We start from the raw sequence: 23,066 nt of genomic DNA on the forward strand, positions 1-23,066 counted from the left end.
ACAGGTTTTTCCCTGGACTGCCCCACTTCAGAATGCAAGTGGGGGAATTGCATGTTTCCACCTAACCACCCCCCCAAAGAAATAGTTTTGCCAGAGCCTTAGATGCATATTAACTCATTCAGCTTACAATCATCTAGAGCAGAGGTGTCAAACTCAATTGTTACGAGGGCCAGATACGACATAACGGTCACTTGGTGGGGCCATGCCACGCCAGCCCAGATCGGGGGTGGGGGTGGGTGGCTGCCCTGGCTGGCTCACGGGCCACATAAGAGCTCTCAAGGGGCCAGATTTGGCCCGTGGGCCTTCTGTTTGACACCACTGATCTAGAGGACCTCCACCCCCGACCCAAAAGTGACTTGTCATATCACAACTGTCCAAACACGCCAGCTCACTCCAGTAGCCTTGTTAACTGCAGGGGTGACCCAGAGAAGTATACCGGGTGACCAGGATGTCACCTACAGAGGAGGAGGAGGAAAGGAATCAAGTAACTACCCCCATCCAATTTGCTGCTTGTAAAATACACACACTCTCCACATACTAACCCCAAACACAAAGAATCCACATTACAGAATGTCAAGAGTGCATTGAGGATGCTTGCAGAAAAAGGATAGCCCAGGCAAGCTACATATTACAGAGGGAGGCAAGCCAGCCTTTGGAATCATATACCAATCAGATTCTGGAGGGGGGGAAATCCTTCCTGATCCAAATATAGCAAACCCTGGGCAGGAAGCAAAACCATCTAAGAGACACTATGCCAGATGTTATTGGCCCTCCAAGCACAAGCGCACCCCACACAAAACCCTCTCTCTAACTGGCACAGTCCGGATTTCCCACAGCATTGAAGAAAACCTTTCCTGATCTCAACAGGCCATAACTGGAGCACAGTAAAGTTGTGTTGTGGTAAACAAGTGGATCTTCCATAGTCGGGGAAGTCTACCTGCTGTCACAGTTGGGAAAAAAAAAACATCTTCCCTAAAGGTATTGTTATGGCCCTGTACTTATAGGCCATATAGAAGCCTATAAGAATATATGGAGCAGATGAATTTGTGGAATTTTCTATTTAAAGTTCATTGTAAAGCCATATAGAGGTTTGATCCCTTTAAACTGGACAAGCCTAGACATGTCTAGCCAAGAGACTCCTTTTGATTGCGCTTTTGGATATTTATGCTTTTGGAAAATTACACTTTTGGATTATTACGCTTTTGGATTTTTACACTGTCATATTTATCCGATCGATTACCTAACAATGGCTGCATAGACAGTATAGAGCTGCAGCTGTCTAAAACATTACCTAATGTTTCTCCTCAATCTGTTTATTCCTGTGGAACCATAGTATACTTCTTCTCAGGAAGGGGTCAATTCTAAGAGCATAGGCACTGAAATGCACTGACCCGCTTTAGTATACAATCAAATAGATGTATGTTCTTCATTCACATATTGCAGGTCAGCAGAAACGCGAGATGGGGTTCTCAGTTTAGATTCTGCTAGTAATGTTACAGAAACCAAAGCAGCAGGTATAGACTCCTCGGAGAAAGAATCCCAGTTAATTTATAAATAATCTAGTTTGACCAGAGAATTTAATGTGTGTTCAGACGGATCTCAACCCCTCGCTGAGAGTTTCAGGCAGCATTTCTCAAACTTCTGAGAGCCTCCCACCTCCAACTTATTCTACTTTGTGAGGGCCCCAAACCAGTATTAATCATCTACTCCACATTCAATGTCAAAACCTTCATTGGCATAAACAACATCCGCTGAGAACGTAATTGTACAGTTTCACTCAACAAAGTTCACCTGTTCCTGTTTACAATAGAGTTCACGAATCCTCATTGCAAAAACTTGGCTACGTAGTCAATCGCGGCCACATCCTGGCTAGACATAAGAAAGGCTACTATGCAACTATGCCAAAGTTCTTGCATAGCTGTGTACAACAGGGATAGTAACTTCACAGAGGTATCAGAAATTCATTTCTCTGTATCTCTGGTGGTGGAAAGTGCTGTCAAGTCCTAGCTGGCTAATTGCAACCCTGTAGAGTTTTCAAAGGAAGAGATGTTCAGAGGTGGCCTGCCAATGCCTCCCTCTGCTTAGCAACTCTGGACTTCCTCAGTGGTCTCCCATCCAGGCTGACCCTGCTTAGCTTCCAAGAACTGATAAGACTGGGCTAGCCAGGAACATCCAGGTCAGGCCTGTCTATATCTGTAACCCCACCTAAAAACAGGCAAGCAGTTATTCCCAAATTAGGCACAGATTATGGCACCCAAATTAGGCACAGATTCAACGAGGATTCCCTGCTAGAAGGTATTAAGAACATAAGAAAGGCCATGCTGGATCAGACCAAGGCCCATCAAGTCCAGCAGTCTGTTCACACAGTGGCCAACCAGGTGCCCCTTGCTTGCCCACAAGCAAGACAAATGCAGCAGTGTTATCCTGCCTGTGTTCCACAGCACCTACGATAATAGGTAAATGCTCCTCTGATACTGGAGAGAACAGGCATGCATCATGTCTAGTATTCAACCCAATTTGGGTGAGAAATGAAGGAAAACTCCGGTTGCCTCAAGATCCTGCCCCCCTGTCCCAAATTTTCGTGAACACACCACTACTGATTACAATAATCAGACTCCCACTCAAGGGGCGGCGGGGGCGGCATCCTACAGATTGAGAACCAACCTAAGAATCTCTTCTGGTCTGCCCTTTGGTGGTAACAGGCAGTTAAGAGGCACTTTACTAAAAAGGTTTACGCGCTTCACCTTGCATAGGAAGCAAAGAACTTTGTCTCCCAACATGAAGAATTTGGTTGTGAGGTGCTTACCACCACCAACCACTACACTGTAACAACTCCACCCCTTCCTTCGCCATTTAATGGTTTTTTCCTCCCAGGATTTAAATTTCACATTTCAGTAATAACAACAACAAAAAGAGAAAAAGGTTTGGCCGATTGCCACAATAAATGTCACACAATTTTTCACCCCCATTTGTGGGAGAAGCATGGGGTATTTTGCAAAATCCAGGGCCTGCATAATAGCTGCTTGCAACACTTAAATTTTGACATGCTTTGCAAGCATGCAGACAATCCACATCTGGATCTGCAGAGGTTTTAAAGGTTTAGTTAAAGAGCAGCTGCGATCTCCCCCCCCCCACAAAAAAACCCCAGTATCAATCAGGGCCACAGCATCTATCCAGCGTCTATCTAGCACCTTCCTCTAAAGTTCTTGCCCCAATAAAATTTGGTGGCTCCTGCTTTTATACAAAAAATCTGAAATGTCGGGAGATTTGATCACAGATCTCTCACACTATCATCAACTCGCCCCCTGAGATTTCCACTCACACAAAACCTCATTCATAGGTATTCCACAGCTTGTCTAAGCACAGGGAAGGAATATATTTTTATAACACTATTCAGACAACAGCTGTTTCCCCAACGCAGTTCTTGGCGGTTAAAATTATAAACATACAACATCACTGAGAGGTACCATACATGTATGGAATTACGTCTTGTAGAGCTACATAAGGGAAGGGGAAAGGAGAGGTGAGTTGTTAACAGGCATTTAACATTCAGCTGTGCCAAACTGATCTTGCCTGCTGGTGTTTCTCAAAGGAGGGGTGTGTGGCAATCCCACAGAGGTGATAGTACCAGTCAGTCCCTTCCCCTCCTCACCACAAGCAATGCAACGTTTCACGACGTCCTCCCTTACCCAATGAGCAAAACCTTTCTCTGGCTGAATTTCTTAGTGAGGGGCTGTTGCTCAGTGGTAGAGCATCTGCTTGGCATGCAGAAGGTCCCAGGTTCAATCCCCGGCATCTACAGTTAAAGGGACTAGGCAGGTAGGTGATGCGAAAGACTGCTGCCTGAGACCCTGGAGAGCCGCTGCCGGTCTGAGTAGACAATACTGACTTTGATGGACCGAGGGTCTGATTCAGTATAAGGCAGCTTCATGTGCTCATGTGTTCACTTTGAAGAATTCCATCCCAGAAATACAGCAGGGTTACCCACTTCCAAGGCCTAGCCCTAAAGGCCGAGCTCCACTTCTTATGGAAGATTTGCAATTGATCTGATATTTTGATTTTTAATATTTACAAGTGGCAAGATTGCATGCTGGTGAGGAGAGATACATACCTAATACAGACTATTAGTGTTACAGGCTTTGACATATTAGAGAACATGAACTATGGAATTAGTGTTGTACATACGCAGAAATATTCAATGTAAAACCAAACTACACATATGAACTACAAACTATACAGCAAAGGCTTAAATTTCCTTTTAAAAGGAAAGAAAGCCTGGATATTCTTTGCCAGAGGCTTATGTTTCTGAATTACTCTGTCAAAGATTTCAGTGTCAGTGCAGATTTGCTAGCTGCACTTTCCCCCTTTTTTCTATGACCTTTCCCAGCCTTTTCAATGGCTAGAGAGCAAAGCCTTTGCAGCACCTCCCACATTTTTTAGGCTACAGAGCAAAGTGCTAACTTCCTGCCTTTCCAATGACTTCAAGTGCTGAAATGCTCTCCATTCCAAGGGTATTTTAGGCTGACTAAGATGTAATGATGTAATGTAAACAATATATTGTATTTTAAGATTTAAACATGAAGACATGATGCTAGAAATTAATGAATAGGTTCAATCACAACGTATTTTTCTGGAGATGAGAATGATGATACAATTGATTATATAAAGTATAACAAAACTCAAAACTGACTGTTTAAGGTTTATCAAAATAGCCTGGTGGAAGAGGAAGTCCTTATTTGGTAATCTGAAGAGAAGCCACTGAGCATGTGCAGTAAAACTGTCTCCTGCTTGAACTCTAATTTCAAGCTCATTGACTGAAACAGGCAGGAAGAGGGCTAGAACTTCAGACCTCTCTCAGAGGGTCCTAGAAGATGGTATTGGTATGTATGGCTTTACAAATATATTATTCTAGAATGTGAATTAGATACTTTGAACTAAATCAGACTTTTTTAACTGTTATATTTTAAGTGTTGGATTTTATAACTGAATAGTATGTAGAACTTGCTTGCTTTACTGTATACATTGTTACTGAATTTTAAGACTGTCATACTTGCATATACACATACCGTATATACTCGTGTATAAGCCGAGTTTTTCAGCCCAAAAAAAGGGCTGAAAAAGCCGAACTCGGCTTATACACGGGTCAATACGGTAGGAGAGGGGAGGAGGGAGGAACTTACAGCTCGCAGCCTTGCCCGGGAGCCTTTCTCCTGCCGGCAGGCGCCTGGAGGGGCCGGCAGGAGGTCTCTGCCGGCTGCTCCGCCGCCGCCCAGGCGCCCGGGCGCCTTTCTTCTGCCGGCAGGGACCTTCCTGGGCCGGCAGGAGGCCCCTGCCGGCTGCGCCGCCGCCACCCACGCGCCCAAGCGCCTTCCTCCGGCCGGCAGGGGCCTGGAAAGGGGCTCAGGGGCTCTTCCCCCTCCCCCCCTTGGATGGCACTGGGGGTGGGGTGGGGTGGGAGGGCCTGGGAGGCGGCGGGAGGGCGACCTGGGGCAGGGGCCCTGCGCTCTAAAATGGCGGCCGGCATTTTAGAGCGCAGCATTGCCGGTAAAGGGAATTTCTTATTGACCCTCGGCTTATACGCGGGTCAATAAGAAATTCCCTTTTCTGGCCTCAAATTTGGGGGGTCGGCTTATACTCGGGTCGGCTTATACCAGAGTATATACGGTATATATACACAATTACATAGGAGCACATCAATAAAAAGACTTACTTTTTAAAGTGAGTAAAGTAGTTGTGAGTAAAGTACTTAGGAGCCCCGTGGCACAGAGTGTTAAGCTGCAGTACTGCAGTCAAAAGCTCTGCTCACGACCTGAGTTCGATCCCAACGGAAGTTGGTTTCAGGTAGCCGGCTCAAGGTTGACTCAGCCTTCCATCCTTCTGAGGTCGGTCAAATGAGTACCCAGCTTGCTGGGGGTAAAGGGAAGATGACTGGGGAAGGCATTGGCAAACCACCCCGCAAACAAAGTCTGCCTAGAAAACGTCGGGATGTGATGTCACCCCATGGGTCAGGAATGACCCGGTGCTTGCACAGGGAACCTTTACCTTTAAAGTAGTTGACCTGGATGGCCCAGGCTAGCCTGATCTTATCAGACATCAGAAGCTAAGCAGGGTCAGCCCTGGTTAGTATTTGGAATACCAGGGTTGCTGTGCAGAGGAAGGCACTGGCAAACAACCTGTTAGTCTCTTGCCATGAAAACCCCAAAAGGGGTCGCCATAAGTCGGCTGCGACTTGAAGGCACTTTACACACACACAGTAGTTGAGTCCTGCTTAGTAGGTGACTAACTGAATAAGATAACATACCACTTCTCAGGAAGGGGTCGATTCTAAGAGCATAGTCACTCAAAAGGCACTGACCCGCTTCATTAGCATGTATGAAAGAAGAGGATGGAAGTTTTCGCAGAGTAATCCAGAGTTTTAAAAAGTTGGATATTACCACTGTAGCATAAAGGCCCCCTTGACCTGGCTGGCCCTGGCTAGCCTGATCTTATAAAATCTTGGAAGCTAAGTTGGGTCAGCCCAGGTAAGTACTTGGATTGGAGACTACCAAAGAAGTTCATGGTTGCCACATAGAGGCAGGCAATGGCAAACCACCCCTGTTCATCTTCTGCCTTTAAAATCCTACGGCGTTGCCATAAATCAGCTGCTACTTGATGGTACTTTCTACCACCCCCAGTATAAACACAGTTCCACAATACCACAGAAACAGAATCTTGGATTGACACAGCAAGCATCATCATGACCCGGTTATTAAATATGCTCAAGGTTAAAGACCAGTGTCAGTCTTGACTATAATTTAAAAAGTGCCACAAAGCTGACTTATATTGAATCTGACCCTTGGTCCATTAACGTGAGTATTGCCTATTCGGATTGGCAGTGGCCCTCTAGGGTCCCAGGCGGAGGTCTCTCACATCACCCACTACCTGGTCCTTTCAAGTTGGAGATGCCAGGAATTGAACCTGGGAACTACTGCATGCCAAGCAGATGCTCTGCCACTGAACCATGGTCCCTCCCCACGCCATACTGGATAATCACATTTAGTGCCAAGCACAATGACATAGCCAGCAGTGGCATAGTGGTTAAGAGAAGACGACTCTAATCTGGAGAACCGGGTTTGTTCCCCACTCCTCCACATGAAGCCTGTTGGGTGACCTTGGGCTAGTCACAGTTCTCTCTGAACACTACAGCATTATGCCCTCCTCTCCCCAAGGCTCCAGCCCCCCAAGAAATCTCCAGGAATTTCCCAACCTGGAGTTGGCACCCCTACTCACACATCCCCTATGCTTCGTGGAGCTTTGTACCATCCTCTTTCATCTCCCATTGGCGCCCATCTTCCACCCCTGGAATGAGCATGGCCATGCTTGGAACCAGCATAGTGTAGCGGTTAAGAGCAGAGGACTCTAATCTGGAGAACCGGGTTCGATTCCCCACTCCTCCCCATGAAGCCTGCTGGGTGGCCTTGGGCTAGTCACAGTTCTCTCTGAACTCTCTCAGCCCCACTTACCTCACAGGGTGTCTGTTGTGGGGAGGAGAAGGAAAGGTGATTGCTTTCCTCTACCTTTAAGGAGTCTCAAAGAGGCTTGCAGAGTATGAAAACCTACTCTTCTTCTCTATCTTGTGAGACTCTCCCATTCAGAAAAATGTTCCCACATCTGGGAGTTAAAAGTTTTTTTTCTTGTATTGTTCAACAACCTGGAACTGCAACTCCATAAGCCAAGAAAAAAAGGATGATCTTACACCTGTCAGATGCAGACCGTACATGATAATTAAGCATCGGCAAGGTGGAAAGAGGACCACACCGGGATATGCTTCCACCCTGTACTTAAACAGTGGTTTGTATCAAAGGAGAAGAGCAAGGGTTTCTTTTGATGTGGCCTGCAGAGAAATCCGGGCATTCTTTCTCCAATGGTGCAAGTGACACAGGTGTAGAGAAAGTCCTTGATCTTTCTGGTCTCCGTTGTCGGTCCTTTCCTTCATGGTTTCCCCATGTTTCATCTTTTCACTTTACAAGTAGAAATCAGTATCTCGTGTCTCTGTGACAGGATTTAACCTTTCCACTATTTTAAAATACACACATAATTTTATAGCACTCGAAGCAAATAAGATCAACAGAACATCAAATTTTGAGTTTGCATAGGCACAGTGATTCAGAATAATATTAAATGACGGCTACATTTCAGTACTGAACTATGGATCAGTGTCAACACAATCATTGTAACATTTCAGGCCTGTACCCTTAGTCACTTTATATTTATTTCTTTATTTGCTTCACTTATAACCCACGTTACTCCCCACTGGGGACTCACAGCAGCTTACATCGTCCTCCTTTCCTCACTACAACCCTGAAAGGTAGGTTAGGTCAGAAGCATGCGACTGGCCCAGGGTCACCCAACAAGCTTCCAAAGCAGAGTGGGGATTCAAACCTGGGTTCCCCAGATCCTAGTCTGACTCTCTAACCCAGCATTTCTCAACCTTTTTACCCTTGCGGAACCCCTGAAATAATATTAATGTCTCAGGGAACCCTACATATGATTACATATGATTAACCTATTCATCACTATTTCTCATGGAACCCCTAGCAATTTCTCACGGAACCCTAGGGTTCGGGGAACCCTGGTTGAGAAACATGCCGGAGAACCCTGGTTGAGAAAAGCTGATCTAATCACTACACCGCACAGTGCCAATCCAGAAGCTACATTTTAGTTATGAGTTTGCACGCCACAGAAAATACCTCACATGGAGACTTTCACACAAGTCTGGCTAGCACACAAAACTGTACAATTCAGAGACCATTTTGGATTCTCCAAGGCAAACCATGAAATTCAGAACTCCCAAATAACCAACAAGTCTGACCAATTCGAAGCCTATCTGTACAGAGCACTTATCTATATAAACAGGCCCAGAAATAACTCCCACGTGTGCAAAGGATTAAGTTCCAACGTCACTGTACCACTGAAGAAATAAACTTCTTTCCCAAAGTCTGACCTGACCAACATTTACAAACCTTGCACTTTTTACCAAGTGCAATTTTACTAATGGCTAACAAGAAATATTCCCAGTATTAAGATACAAGCTGTTGTAGTGCTGTTCTACTTAATGAAAAGAAATCACTCAACATGCCGAGACTTCATGGAATTCCTTATACAGACGGACCAATCCCTACTCTGATCCTGGCCAAACACGACTGGGTTTTGCCAACTGCAATATCCACTGGAAGGCAGATGTTAACTGCAGTCTTAAGAAACTGGAGTTGTGTGCCCGTTTAGATCTTAAACCTCTTCGCCTTTCCCCAACAGCAAGAATGGTGGCTGTTCTCCATATTTCACAACTTACTTTTTGCTCACAAATTCCAGCAGTCTCCCATCTAGACAGACAGACCTAAATGTTTTTTTTCTCTATACAAGCAAAAAAAAAATAACAAACTGTTCCTGCCATCTGTTAGACTGTTTTGCAGCACTAAGCACGGCAGGTTCTAGTGATCCATACGCGCCGGCCCCTCCCAGCCTAGCCCATTATTCATCCCGCTCTTCTAGAAATCCCCAGACCAAAAAAAAGAAAACAAACCCAGAAAAGAAAAGAAAACCCACAAGCATTTTTACAGCATCCGGTACGCTCTCAGCCAAACTCTCCCCAAGCCACGGAAAGAGAGAGGAGTTTAATTTCTAATATAACATACCCACGTTTAAGCACTAGAGAACTCCAGGTTCAGAGGTCCCGGACAGGGCTGGACCCTCTCCATCTTCCACAACGAATTGACACCTCCAAAGCACACAGACAAAAAATAATAATAACAATAAAGTACGGAAAATCAATGACAGCAGAACACATTAAAACGGGCCAGGGCTTCTTTCACATCAATATCTGCTGTTCCCAGGTTTTAATGTCATTCTATATTTAGAATGAGAAAGAAAAAGAATCACTCCCTTCCTTCCTGTCACTTTTTCCATCCCTGGATGACACCCCAGAACACTGGAAATAAGTCAATTACATTTTGAACTATTTTTCCCCCTTCTGCTGCAACTTCAAAGTTGCAGACAAGCCTGCTCTGCTTCGAAGTGGGGGGGAATGCTCAAAGCTTATAGCGCATGAGCACACAGAATAAGAGCACCGACTGAAATACCAGATTCACTGGAACATATGAACATTCCTTCTTCCTCTATAAGTGAAAACAAGAGTGAAAGATCTGAGATGAAGAGATAAGAGGAGCAGTGGCTCAGTGGTAGAGGCTCTGCTTGGCATGCAGAAGGTCCCAGGTTCGATCCCCGGCATCTCCAGTTAAAAGGACCGGCCGGTAGGTGATGTGAAAGACCCTCAACCTGAGATCCTGGAGAGCTGCTGCCAGTCAGAGTAGAAAAAGAGTTGGTTTTTATATGCCGATTTTCTCTACCTTTTAAGAAGAATCAAATCAGTTTACAAACGCCTTCCCTTCCTCTCCCTACAACAGACACCTTGTGAGGTAGGTGGGGCTGGGAGAGTTCTGTGAGAACTGTGACTAGCCCAAGATCACCCAGCCGCCTTAATGTGGAGGAGTGGGGAAACCGACCTGGTTCACCAGATTAAGAGACCGCTGCTCATGTGGAGGAGTGAGAATAAACCCGGTTCTCCAGATTAGAGTCCACCACTACACCACGCTGGTTGATTCTTGATACACTGATTCTCGATAATCACTACACCACATCAATACTGAACACATGAAGCTGCCTCATACTGAATCAGACCCTTGGTCCGTCAAAGCCAGTATTGTCTACTCAGACCAGCAGCGGCTCTCCAGGATCTCAGGCAGGGGTCTTTCGCATCACCTACTTGCCTAGTCCTTTTAACAGGAGATGCTGGGGATTGACCCTGGTACCTTCTGCACCGCCGAGCAGATGCTCTACCACTAAGCCACAACCCCTCCCCTTAATGGGACCTTAATGGACCGAGGGTTTGATTCCGTATAAGGCAATTTCATGTGTTTATGTGATTATACTCAAAGAAGGGAACTGGAGTCGTAACAGCAACAACATACCAGTAATCAACCACATTCCTAACCCACCACCATCTCCACCTTTTATGTTGCTCCCCAGTAACATTAGATTGCAAGAAGATGGGGTTCTTGTCCATGCAATTATTGGTCACATCGTATCAGTTTTGATTTTAAGTTTGGGTAAGTATGATCTTTTCTATTATGGAAGAGAGGAGGAGGGGCCATGGCTCAGTGGTAGAACATCTCCGTGACATGCAGAAGGTCCCAGGTCTAATCCCTGGCATGCTCCAGTTAAAAGGGATCAGGTAACAGGTGGTACAAAAGACCTCAGCCTGAGACCCTGGAGAGCTGCTGCCAACCCGAGTAGGCAATACTGACCATGATGGACCGATGGCCTAACTCAGTATAAGGCAGCTTCATGTGTCCCTGGGATTTAAAGGGATCAAAGGAACTCCCCAACACACACACAAACTGTAACAAAATGCCAAGAAACAAGAGGAAGAACTTGCACTCCTATTTCATATGACATTTCCGCAGGCAATGTTGTGGTTAAATTGCGGAACTCCCTGCCCCAAGATGTGGTGATGGCTGCCAACTTGAAAGGCTTTAAGAGGGGAGTGGACATAAGAAATACTACATGCTTGATTTCATTTCTAAGTATATTAAAGCAGTTAATACAGTATAATAATTAACTAACATAAGTGGAAAAGATATATAGATAACCAATTTAATGATTCTGTTACAAATCATTATGGATACATAAAATTATGAGTAAGAAATATTAGATGCTTGTTTTTATCTTTGAATATATTAACACAGTTAACATTTTGAAAGGATTTAAAATATGGACAAATACAATAAGAAAGTTTAGTTTTGATGGGATGACAATATATGTTAAAATATAACAGATAGTCAATTTGGATATAAATGAGGCACACTTGAATTGTCTGTTTTATAAAGTCTTTTATATATGTTAGTGTTATAGTATGTTTATGTATTGTATTCTTTTAATATAAAATAAAAAACATTTCAAAACAAGAAGGGACTGGACATGTTCATGGAGGAGAGGACTATCCATGGCTACTAGTCAAAATGGATACTAGTCATGATGCCCACCTATTCTCTCCAGGATCAGAGGAGCATGCCTATTCTATGGGGTACCATGGAACACAGGCAGGATGCTGCTGCAGTCGTCTTGTTTGTGGGCTTCCTAGAGGCACCTGGTTGGCCACTGTGTGAACAGACTGCTGGACTTGATGGACCTTGGTCTGATCCAGCAGGGCCTTTCTTATGTTCTTATGAATAGTAGTCATGCTGCATACCTATTCTCTCCAGGGTCAGAGGAGCATGCCTATTATATCAGGTGCTTTGGAACACAGCCAAGATAATGCTGCTGCTGCAGTCGTCTTGTTTGTAGGCTTCCTAGAGGCACCGGGTTGGCCACTGTGTGAACAGACTGCTGGACCTGATGGACCATGGTCTGATCCAACATGGCCTTTCTTATGTGGCTTTCTTTATGAAGCTCTGTCTCTGTCACAGTACGCTTTATAGTTCACTTGGACAACAAAAGCATGATGTTCCATTTCAGCTGCCTTTACATTTTCAGAGATTGGTGGTAACATCTAGTGGAACTGGTCCAATAAGTGACATCATCTGACCGTTTTGGATGTGGTGCGAACAAAGTTTAACAACACAGGCTTCTTATCCACTCTGCTCTTCTCTGGATATTGAGACAGCAGGCAAGTGGTACTTAGAAGGGCGTAATTCTGTTCAGGATTGCACTGTTAATCCCTCCCAAACACCTCCAGCACACCACAAATAACTAGCAAAGGTAAGCGTAAGCTGGCAGGGAGACTAGGAATGATGTATTTTTCATGGTATGATTACTTGTGGACTTATTTGCGACGTTGTACTACCATTAGTTTGACAATGAAGACAGCTGACAGGAAGGAAGTGGATTAATTTGAAATGTGGTGTTGGAGGAGACTTGCAGATACCATGGAATGGCAAAAAGATAAAGAAGTAGTTTCTAGATCAAATTAAGTCTGAACTCTCCCTAGAAGCTAAAAGGACTAAACTAAAACTATCAGATTATGGTCATATTATGAGAAGACAAGGATCAATAGAAAGTACAATAATGATAGGAAAAAGTTGAAGGCAGCAGGAAAAGAGGAAGATGCAACAGTAGATGGATTGACTCAATCAAGGAAGCCATAGCCCTTAGTTGCAAGAGCTGAGTGAGGCTGTTAACAATGCCACGTTTTGGAGGTCATTATTTCATAGGGTCACCATAAGTCAAAAGCGACTGGACAACACATACACACACACTACCCTATGCGAGATCAAAGTAATATGGTCAAATTTCCATCACAGTTATATGGTCAAAGCTGGAAACACCATAGACACTTGGCCCCCTAGATACTGTTTCTTAAAGATCTGACCCTTGGTGAAGGAAAGCTATTCCTTGCTACAGCACAATAACTTCACAACGTTTTTTCTCTCTCTCCCACAATACTAGAACTCGGGAGCAGCAAATGAAGTTGATGGGCAACAGATTCAGAGAGGCATAAGGATGTCCAGTATAATTAACTTGTGGAATTCATTGCCACAGGATACTGCAATAGTCCCTAGTCAGTTGTTTTAAAGGGGAATAGACCAATTTGTGGAAAGATGTATTTGCCACAATGACTAAACGGAACCTCCATGTTCAGAGGCAATAACCCACTGAATAGGAGTGCTGAGGAGGGCAACCAATAACAGATGGAGGCTTTGGCCTCTGCACTCAGCTTGGAGATCTTTGAGGGGATTTATCTAAGTATTTATACCCCATTTTTCTCCCAGTGTGAACAAACCCAAAGTAGCTTTCAGCATCGTTCTCCACTCCTCCATTTTATCCCCAAAACAAGGAATTAGAATAAAATTCAAGTCCAGTAACACCTTAAAGGCTGACAACATTTTCCAGGATATAAGCTTTTGTGAGTCAGAGCTCACTTCATCCGATACAAACGCGAATGAAGATAAGCATAGATGAGGCTGAGAGCATGACTGACCACAGATCATGGCTGAGAGCATGACTGACCCAGTGAGCTTTATGGCTGAACAGGGATTCGAACCCATGTCTTCAAGATCCTAGCCCAACACTTTAACCACTATACCACACTGGCATCTAATTGGCTACTCTGCAAGAGGGGATGATGGACTAATGGGTCATCAATATGACACAGCATTCACCAGTGCGGAATCTTTGCTTATTCAAAATTCATGAAGTTGGTGAGGCCATCAGAATTTTAAATATTAGAATTCTGGAATCCTTCTTTGCCTTCAGGGCAAATCTTATCACATTTGTAGCCATTACCACTCAAACTAGTAACTTTACAAAAACTAACCTAGATATATTGCTCTGTGTGTTTTAGCCAACGAAGTAAGACTTGCTAGGCCTGGAGACAGATCCTCCTCCCTGCCGTCACCAGCTGCCAGTCCAGAGGCAAGAGGTCAGAGGGAGATCTGCGATCACAGAATATGACAGCATCCTGCTCCAGGGAACAGAAGCGAGGCCCCCGGCCAATCCCCGTCTGTGATTTTATTTCAAGCCTCTCCATAAAAATATGCTCCTTCCCCCTCTCAGTATAACCATTCCAGTAAAAGGATCTGCTTGCCTGAACACTTTCTCATTCCCCCATCATTTCAATTCCAGTTGTTAGAAGAAGTTCCTATTCAGCTAAGTACTGTGCTGTAACAGTAAATAACCTTAATAGACACCCTCTGCCCTTTTCAAATTATTGACTTATAATTAGATAACAGCAATTAAAAAACCCCACTAAGTAGTCACTTATCCCAAGACAGGAATATCATAAAGACAAGAAACAGATACTCTTTGGGCACAAAGGTAGTGTTGTTTCTGTAAAATTAATACCACCACCCTAGACATACTGGAGAGGAACTCAAAAGCAACGAGCATGTTTTTTTCTAGATAAAATGTCACTTTTTCATAAAGGGCTAGGCTAGGCTAAAGAAACTGGCACTTAACTGGGACAAAAAAATCCCAATGTCTAAGCCACCCTGTCCCTAGACCTTGAAGCAAATAATGGTTTCAACACACACATAATAAACCAGCAAGAAAAATGCACACAAGGCATTGCATGCAGAGACAAGACCCAGAGGGTGGACCTGATTAGATCTTGACTTCAGGGTGTATCAGCAAAGGTTCAGTCCTCAAGTGAAGCCTGAACTTGTAAAGCGGGGAGACAGAACAACTTTAAAAAATTAGTTTAGCAACCCCTACTGTAGGATGCACTCTACAGGAAACTACTATTGCTTCCTGGGTGGAATACACAATAGCACAGAAAAACCAGGTTTGTATCTATTGTTTTGCCTCGGTTCCCACAGTGCTTCCTGCTCTCCATCTCCACTTTTACTCAGACAGGAAGTCCGTCATCATGACTAGTGGATTGAAAGTTAGGACTTCCACATGAAAGGCTGGTTCCTGGAGGACTGATGTGGACTCCAGCAATTTTTAGATGGAAACCAAGTCCATGGAAAACAGGCCTCTGGTGACCAGCTACCATGTTTATTCCCCACTGGATGTCAAAAGTCACTTGCTTGCTTACCTGCAGAGAGCTTTTCAGGCAGGAAAATTGTGTCAGACTAGAGAAGCTGGATCTTTGCCCCTTTCCACCCAGCATGACTATGTTAGTAATTTGTCAGAACTGTTGTAAACTAACTTTGGTGGGCTTATCTGTACAGCTGCTATAAATTTGGCTCCAAGTGAAGTTTCAAAGGCCATAAAACGATGGGAGATGCACATCTAGTCATCTAAGCAAGCAAAGAACTACCCCACAGCTTTACGGCTTTGCGTTGCAGCCTCATGTAACTGGGAAACAAAAGTTTCGCTGCAACACAACTGTGCAACGTTATAACTTAAAGAGTTAAAATCTACTAAATGTAGCGAGAACAAGGATAGTTGTAGCAAGAACCAAACCCTTTACTGCCTTTCAAGTTACAAAGTCAGAAAACAATATGTCACTGCCCTAGGTCAGCAACGGGTCTCTAGGGAGCCCAAATCCTTTCCGGAACATCAGCTCCAGAGAGACAGGGCTGGAGTTCATCTGGCTATGAAACACAGCCTGCCCCAATAGCTGCTCTGCAAAGGGGCAAGACAAGCAAAGAGAGTCCTTTTCCTAATCTACCCCGAGCTCCTATTATAAATATTGCCTTTGAGGACTTAATATCAGATGAGGCAAGGGAATCAAATATCTTTCTATCCTCTAACTGGAAACATCCCTCTGTGGAGAAGGTAGCTCTAATAACCATTATTGCGATATTATTTCTGTTCTCCCGCCCCCCCCTCAGAGGCCAGCACTCACTTCCACGGGGTTTTGCCAATGCTGGGTCAACCGCCCTGGGGTACCTTCCGGCCTTGCCGCTTATTCCTGCTGAACTCTTGAGATACGCACACCCACAAAATAGTACCCATCTTTAACCTCCAAGAACATTTATAATGGCATTATAAATATGAACATTTTACAACAAAGATCAACAGGCCAACATTCTCCACCATGCCCAAGTCTCTTCCCAGAATGGAATAGGTCTACTGGTCCCCCCTATTTTAGACATCAGTAACCCAGAGATCGTCCCTTTCTTTAGAATATGACCACCTGCTGGTCATCGGGGACAATAACCCAGTTTTGCAAGCATGCTCACAAAAGTTATTAACCCACAGAAATTATTTACCCACCTGACCACACACACACACACACCTGAACAGCCCTCAGTAGCACATTGATAGGACAGTAAGAAAAATCCGCCAACTTTCTTCCAATTCACAGAAGATTCCTGGCCGGTCCTCTGAAGGAATTTCTTACTCTCTGCTGGTTACTAGGTAATTTGCAAGCCTGCAATAACCTGAACTCAAAGCTGGATTAAAAAGACAATTGGGCCTTTTTCACTAACCAGACTGGCAACTGCCTCTCTGACCTCCATACCACAATATTCCTTCTGTCTGCACACAAGCGATTAACACAGAGACCTGCAATTTGCCCCCTGCAAATTGCAACTATTATGTTCCTACCTAGCACAAGCTGTTAAGTCCTGTTCTAACCCCATCAAGTGCAGTAGTTTACTATACACTAGGTCAGGAAAATACGCCCTCATCCAAAGGCAGTTTACGCTGGTGGCAGATGAGTAGGTCTGGCATTACTATGGAGTAGTTATGCCAAACCTACTCAAGACATACATAAAAAATAAATCTTTTATGTAAAACCATGTTCCCCATAGTTCCATCTACTGAATTCTCTCTCTTCCCAGCATAGTTTGAGTGAGCTTACCAGGAGCACGAATTAATTCACTATTCTATCACACATCCAGACTCCATTTCCTACTTCAAGTACTTTGGTGCTCCACGAGAGAACACAAAGCTATATACCCTGGCGTTTGCGTCTTCGCCCATAAACTTCTCAAAGCCTGCTTCCTAATCCAATTAATTCCATGTGTGTGTGTAAAGTGCCTTCAAGTCACAGCCGACTTATGGCGACCCCTTTTGGGGTTTTCATGACAAAGGTACAGTATGGAATTAATATATATATATATATTTGAGATGCACATTCCCAAAGTTCTAAACAGAAACCAAGACAGGCACACACAAAAAAAGGACATGTCTATATGGACAGGAAGCCAGATAAAGTCATGGAGCATAGCAGCCATTTACTAAAGATAACAACCATCACCTATATTTTCCAGGAACTTCTCTCAAGAGGATTTTCTCTTGGGAACAGTGGGAGGATTCTACAGAGCTGGCGTGAAGAAAACCCTTTCACTCCAGACTGAATGGGTGAACGGTGAAAATATTGTCAAAATTTCTGTCCTGAGTCCCATATTAAAGGCTACTCAGGATTCCCCCTCCTCCCCAATGCCCATTCACAGGAATGAAATGCTTCGTTAACTCTCGGTCCAAAGGCGTAATTTTTTACATGGGGCGTTATTGACAGAAATAAGGTGTCTGACTAAACAAAGAAAAAAGGAAAGTGAGAGGGCATCTGTTCAGTTCGGAACCTGTGGCTCCAAGAGGAGTTCCAGGAAGCTCTGCAAGAGAACTGACTGCCCAGGTATACCTGCTGCAGCAGAGATATCTGTGTGCCCCCGCATAAAGGAGGCAGATACCACAGACTGCCCACTTTCGACAGTCTCTACAAGGATTCTGCCCTGACCTGGCTAACCCCAGCCTAGCCTGATTTTCCCAGATCTCAGAAGCTAAGCAGGGTTGGCTAGTATTTGGATGGAAGACCAACAAGAAGAAGAAGAAGAGTTGGTTTTTATATGCCGACTTTCTCTACCACTTAAGGAAGTATCAAACCGGCTTACAATCTCCTTCCCTTCCCCACAACAGACACCCTGTGAGGTAGATGGGGCTGAGAAAGCTCTAACAGAGCTGCAACTAGCCCAAGGTCACCCAGCTGGCTTCACATGGAGGAGTGGGGAAACCAACCCGGTTCACCAGATTAGTTCCGCCGCTCATGTGGAGGAGTGGGGAATCAATCCTGGTTCTCCAGATCAGAATCCACTGCTCCAAACCACCACTGTTAACGACTACACCATGCTGGCTGACCCTAGAATACCAGGGTCGTGACAAAGAGGCAGGCAATGGCAAACCACTTCTGAACGTCTCTTGAAAACCCTACTAGGTCTCTGTAAGTTGCCTGCAATTTGAAGACACTTTTCACCACCCTGTTGGCAGTACTGAACTACAGATAATTGGCTGGCATTGTAGCCCAATCTGACACTGAGGTGAATGGGTGCCATTTGGGCAGCTAGTGGGAGGCTGAGAGACCAGGGCCTGCAGAGCTCTGGAGCTGAGGAACACAGATCGGGCCCTTTCAGAGGTGTCTTTAATGCCCAAGCCACTCTGAGGAGGGCAGGTTCTCGGGGTGAAACAGAATGTCCTCACAAAGAGGTTTTGGAGGAAGGAAGTAAAGAATCCCCCCAGATGAGCTCCTCCTTTTAAAGGTGTTACATACTGCCCTCATTCAAAATGAGAAACCCTTTTATTAATATACCAACCCCAATGCTTATTAGTGGAGGAGCGAGAGAGTAGAACAGAGAACAGGGAGACAACATGCCTGCAGTTAAGGCAAGTTCATTAAAATCAGGCCTTAAGTACAGATTTAAGCAAGCTGAGACCAAGAGGAAGAAAAACCTGAGCTGGCAGTGTGGATAGTAAAGGAAGGGTACTTATTAATTGTGTATGACCCACAATTACGTTTTGAATTTAATATCATGAACAAACTCAGCTGGCATTACTATGGATTAAAAGAAATTACATGCACCGCACCGTGAGGTTACCCAACATTATGAAACATGCTTTTAAACAGAGCTCTCAGCCCCAGCTTAGCAACTAGCTTTGCTGGACAGCCACGGGGAGGTCAAGGCCCCAATTCCCACCCCACCCCTCAGTGCCCCACTGCCAAGTTCTGCTGCTACAAATACATTTCCTGCAACCCTTTTTATCTGCTTCTCAGCTGTCAACCAGGATCGGAAGACCATTCTAGATACCTATTACACAGCAGCATTTAGCTCCCACGGCTCCAGTCCCTGACGGTGTGCTCAGAATCCTGCATCAACAGACCAACCCCCAAATGCTGATTGTGGGGGAGAGACCTTCCTTCTGTTTCCTGAATAAAGCAAGGCGCAGCACACTTTAAAAAAACAAATCAGAGAAAAACAACTGGGTAGTACAGCAGATCCAACCGCTCCTCTCCCAAATTCTCGATGCCCAAACTAAACCGGAAGGGGGGGGAGGGGAGAACCACTGGGATTTACTGAAAAACAAACTTGTGTTTCAATATGGATCGCCCACCACCCATAATACCTTAATTAACCCCATCCAAGCACCCCAGCCAGACAGGCATGCAACTTGGAAGTAAACCCTGTTTATTATTATTGAATTCAATTAATTATTATTATTAAATTCAATTAAAACACATAGACCTAAACATTTGAAGGCCAATAACTATTACTGGGGGTACCCCCTTCCCTCCGATTTGGACTCCAAATTCAATAGATGGAAATTGGGGGGTGGGGAGAGAACCAGGGATACCATCTTTTGCAACAGGACCTGGCAACAGAAGCCCCCATTTCTGAAGCCGGGGGGGGGGGTTGTTCTGGCTCGACTTAACTGTTGCAGATGGGGAACTGGAAGGGGACGGCGTTAAAGGGCAAAGATGCTTTTGCATGGAAAGACCACCCACCCTATCTGCAAAAAACAGAAGGGCTGGGCATTACATTTCCTCCAGCTTGCTCCCCCCCCCCAATTAAGCTGAAGGAAGCTCCCCCCACCCATTAAGTTGGAGGCAAGTGGGGGGGGGATCCTGGCTGGACTTAACTGTTGCAGATTAGGAATTGGAAAGGCTTTTGCACTGAAAGACCACCCACCCTATTTGCAAAAAAAAAAAACACTCCAGAAGGGATGGGCATTACATTTCCTCTAGCTCGTGCCCCCCCCCATTAAGTTGGAGGCAAGTCGGGAGGGGGGGGGAGATCCTGGCTGGACTTAACCGTTGCAGATGGGGAATTGGAAGGGCTTTTGCACCGAAAGACCACCCACTCTTATTTGCAAAAAAAATAATAGAAGGGATGGGCATTGCATTTCCTCTAGCTCGCTCCCCCCCCCCCACATTAAGTTGGAGGAAGCATCCCCCACACCCATTAAGTTGGAGTCGAGTCAGTTTCCCCCCCCTCCTCCTCCTCCTTCCTGTGGGGTCCTGCTTGTGGGCGTGGCCCCAAGGAAGAGGGCGGGGCTCCCCGACGCGTTTTTCCCCCGAAGGAGGAATGACTCAGACTTACCGTTGCCAGGCGACGGAGGAGGGCGGGGGAGGAGGGAGCGCGAGAGGGGGGCTGCGCGCGCACCTCCCCTCAGAGCTCCCGGGCTGGGCGGCTCCTCCAGTCCCCGCGGCGGCGGCGGCGGCTGCTGCCGAGCGGCGGCTCCCGAGCCCGCCCGCCGCCTCCGCGGTGCCGCTCCATGCAGGGGCGGAGGGGCGTCCGAGAACCGGCGGCGGCTCCTCCGGGCTGAGGCAGTTCCGGGCGTCCGTCGGTCCCTTCCCGCCCGTCTCCGGCCGAGGCGCCTCCTCGCCTTTCCCCTCAGCGGCGGCGGCGGCGACGCCTCCCGCCTTCCCTCAGCCCACACGCGGCCCCATGGAAGGCGCCCGCCCATTGGCCCGTTGAGACGGCGGCGCTGGTTGGCTGCGGCGCACCGGCTGGCCCCGCCTCTCGGAAGGGGCGCTGCTAGAGAGGGAGGCGGGATAGAAAAGTAACCCGCGCTGGCCCAGCAGCCTGCCTCCAACGGAGGGCAGCCAGATAAGAACATAAGGAAAGCCACGCTGGGTAGGACCCAGGCCCGTCAAGTCCAGCCGTCTGTTCCCACAGTGCACAACCAGGTGCCTCTAGGAAGCCCACAAACAAGACTGCTGCAGCACCACCATCCTGCCTGTGTTAAGAACATAAGAAAAGCCCTGCTGGATCACACCCAGGCCCATCAAGTCCAGCAGTCTGTTCACACAGTGGCCAACCCGGTGCCTCTAAGAAGCCCACAAGCAAGACGACTGCAGCACCACCATCCTGCCTGTGTTAACATAAGAAAAGCCCTGCTGGATCACACCCAGGCCCATCAAGTCCAGCAGGCTGTTCACACAGTGGCCAACCTGGTGCCTCTAAGAAGCCCACAAGCAAGACGACTGCAGCACCACCATCCTGCCTGTGTTAACATAAGAAAAGCCCTGCTGGATCACACCCAGGCCCATCAAGTCCAGCAGGCTGTTCACACAGTGGCCAACCTGGTGCCTCTAAGAAGCCCACAAGCAAGACGACTGCAGCACCACCATCCTGCCTGTGTTAACATAAGAAAAGCCCTGCTGGATCACACCCAGGCCCATCAAGTCCAGCAGTCTGTTCACACAGTGGCCAACCCGGTGCCTCTAAGAAGCCCACAAGCAAGACGACTGCAGCACCACCACCATCCTGCCTGTGTTAAGAACATAAGAAAAGCCCTGCTGGATCACACCCAGGCCCATCAAGTCCAGCAGGCTGTTCACACAGTGGCCAACCTGGTGCCTCTAAGAAGCCCACAAGCAAGACGACTGCAGCACCACCATCCTGCCTGTGTTAACATAAGAAAAGCCCTGCTGGATCACACCCAGGCCCATCAAGTCCAGCAGGCTGTTCACACAGTGGCCAACCTGGTGCCTCTAAGAAGCCCACAAGCAAGACGACTGCAGCACCACCATCCTGCCTGTGTTAACATAAGAAAAGCCCTGCTGGATCACACCCAGGCCCATCAAGTCCAGCAGTCTGTTCACACAGTGGCCAACCCGGTGCCTCTAAGAAGCCCACAAGCAAGACGACTGCAGCACCACCACCATCCTGCCTGTGTTAAGAACATAAGAAAAGCCCTGCTGGATCACACCCAGGCCCATCAAGTCCAGCAGTCTGTTCACACAGTGGCCAACCCGGTGCCTCTAAGAAGCCCACAAGCAAGACGACTGCAGCACCACCATCCTGCCTGTGTTAACATAAGAAAAGCCCTGCTGGATCACACCCAGGCCCATCAAGTCCAGCAGGCTGTTCACACAGTGGCCAACCTGGTGCCTCTAAGAAGCCCACAAGCAAGACGACTGCAGCACCACCATCCTGCCTGTGTTAACATAAGAAAAGCCCTGCTGGATCACACCCAGGCCCATCAAGTCCAGCAGGCTGTTCACACAGTGGCCAACCTGGTGCCTCTAAGAAGCCCACAAGCAAGACGACTGCAGCACCACCATCCTGCCTGTGTTAACATAAGAAAAGCCCTGCTGGATCACACCCAGGCCCATCAAGTCCAGCAGTCTGTTCACACAGTGGCCAACCCGGTGCCTCTAAGAAGCCCACAAGCAAGACGACTGCAGCACCACCACCATCCTGCCTTTGTTAAGAACATAAGAAAAGCCCTGCTGGATCACACCCAGGCCCATCAAGTCCAGCAGGCTGTTCACACAGTGGCCAACCCGGTGCCTCTAAGAAGCCCACAAGCAAGACGACTGCAGCACCACCATCCTGCCTGTGTTAAGAACATAAGAAAAG

The 23,066-nt window shown here is 46.4% G+C and overlaps 1 protein-coding gene across 1 annotated transcript in view; it reads right to left on the reverse strand.

Annotated features, from left to right (window-relative positions):
• Window positions 1–20,827, reverse strand: part of PTPRA (protein tyrosine phosphatase receptor type A) — a 152,301-nt gene extending 131,474 nt beyond the window's left edge. Inside the window, exon 1 of the mRNA XM_056855773.1 lies at window positions 20,799–20,827. The gene's annotated coding sequence lies outside the window, so the exon portion shown is untranslated. The remainder of the gene's footprint in view (window positions 1–20,798) is intronic.
• Between the last annotated feature and the right edge of the window lie 2,239 nt (window positions 20,828–23,066).

This window comes from Euleptes europaea, chromosome 9, assembly GCF_029931775.1.
Source record: "Euleptes europaea isolate rEulEur1 chromosome 9, rEulEur1.hap1, whole genome shotgun sequence".
NCBI lineage: Eukaryota > Metazoa > Chordata > Lepidosauria > Squamata > Sphaerodactylidae > Euleptes > Euleptes europaea.